This window comes from Rhagoletis zephyria, unplaced genomic scaffold (genome assembly GCF_001687245.7).
Source record: "Rhagoletis zephyria isolate East Lansing unplaced genomic scaffold, Rhagoletis_zephyria_1.1 Rzeph_scaffold_13510, whole genome shotgun sequence".
Classification (NCBI taxonomy): domain Eukaryota; kingdom Metazoa; phylum Arthropoda; class Insecta; order Diptera; family Tephritidae; genus Rhagoletis; species Rhagoletis zephyria.
In genome coordinates this window covers 1-2,093 of record NW_016170581.1, presented here as the reverse complement: position 1 = coordinate 2,093, position 2,093 = coordinate 1, and the positions used below count along the sequence as shown (strand labels likewise).

Here is a 2,093-nt window from a genome sequence, read left to right as displayed (position 1 = left end):
GGTTTTAGTCCGAAGTTCAAAGGAACAGACTAACTTTTTCTGGCACGCGGCGGTTGTGTAATCTGAAGGTTAGGTGAGTATGTGTAAAATATTGTATCATATAACTATGTTTGAATGTAATTCTTTCTTAATTACAGGAGGTTGCTTGGCATAATTTCTGCTGGTGTTATTTTCCTGGAAAAATAAGACCAACATGAACACCCATGAGGTTAAAACAAAAGAGTTGACTGCAGCGGATGCATTTGTCAACGCAATCTTGACTAAATTGAGTGGAATAAATTAATAATGTATCAAAAAAATCGGTGCTTCGTTTCGGTAGCAGTTTAATTGCTGCAAATTTATCGAACGCAGCAAAAAAAATGTATTTGGCAGGCATGATTTTACTCGAACGCTCTAGCACATGTTCGAAAATCCTGAAGCTTCGGGTTCATTGCAAAAGCCCAGCTTGAGCTACGGCGGCGCCAAGCACATGCACACCAAGGGTGAACGTGAGCTTGTCGAATCCCTTACTGACGAAATTTTGGCTGAACGTAAATCACCAATTATTACGACGAATCCCACCACTTTGGATAGCTTCAGCGTTAAGCTGGTTGACGATGATGTGGAATTAAACAAGATGAGTGATACGGAGAGCATCGCCATAAATTTCACTGCCAACCACAGTGTAGACCCTGAAGATGAGCCTGAACTGGATCTCAATGCTGAAATCGGTACGATGCGTAGCAAAACCACGCTTTGAAGTGGATATTGTTAAGGGCTCTACCACATTGTGATTCACATGCGCGTTCTTTTAGGGCACCCTAGGGAAGGTTAGTGGTGGGTATGAAATTCAATTTTATTTTANCAATTATTACGACGAATCCCACCACTTTGGATAGCTTCAGCGTTAAGCTGGTTGACGGTGATGTGGAATTAAACAAGATGAGTGATACGGAGAGCATCGCCATAAATTTCACTGCCAACCACAGTGTAGACCCTGCAGATGAGCCTGAACTGGATCTCAATGCTGAAATCGGTACGATGCGTAGCAAAACCACGCTTTGAACTGGATATTGTTAAGTGCTCTACCACATTGTGATTCACATGCGCGTTCTTTTAGGGCACCCTAGGGAAGGTTAGTGGGGGGTATGAAATTAAATTTTAATTTTTTTTGAATTTCGAACATTGCCCAACCATTCGATTATTCGATTCGAAATTCTGTGGGGCAAATTCGATGTTCCAAAATATATTTTTATTTTTTTTTTCTTCAACTTCTTAATCGAGTTCGAGGTGTCAAATTCAAATAATCGCTTCCGCGGATGTTTACATTAAATATTTAACACCAAGTCATAAAACCTGTATCTTTCGTTCGATTTCCAAAAAGGAGGTAGGCGTCAAATGAAAAGGCTTGCCCTGTACATGTGTAATATGGTTTTAGTTTTGTGCCATATGTATATAAGAAAATCAAAATCCAATTATTTAATAAGTTAAATAAATTACCCCAATATAGGTATCAATCGAAATGGTTTTGAATAAACTTTATTTTTTAATTGCCTTTAGGAGGGGTTCCACCTATTTGAAAAGTCGAATATAGTTAAAAAGAAGTGTTGTGCTTAAAATACTATGCAACAATTAAGATATTTTTGAGGTGCTTGAAGAGAATGGCAACCTGTCTAAAAAGTTAAACTCAAATTACACTATGGGACAGCCGAAACCAGTGTCGCCATTTTAGCCGTTTTCCGGCTAGATTTAGCCGGTTGCGACAGCAAACAGCCGGAAAAACTTCGATTTAGCCGGCAGCCGATTTTTTAGCCGTTTTTAGCGGATTTTGCTGTTCGCCTTATTTTATTAAAATTCAAATNAATATTAACCAATTCATCACAATTCATTAAATAAAAACACCTTCAAAATCACGCGTCTGACTTTGGTTGCATATGCAAATTAAATGGCGGAGTTCAGCTGTCAATCTCCAAAATATGCAAAAGAATGAGAGACAAAAGAAGATAGGATATAACCCAGTCAACATTAAAAATATACAAAGGTGCTCTCCACAAAAGGTGTTCAACTCCTTTTCTTCGCAAAACAGAAAGGATAATTCTACTGCCTGAGGGTTA

The 2,093-nt window shown here is 38.5% G+C and overlaps 1 pseudogene; it reads left to right on the top strand.

Moving 5' to 3' along the window:
- The first annotated feature begins 278 nt into the window (after positions 1–278).
- LOC108378177 (uncharacterized) lies at positions 279–794 on the top strand (annotated as a pseudogene).
- Positions 795–2,093: the final 1,299 nt, after the last annotated feature.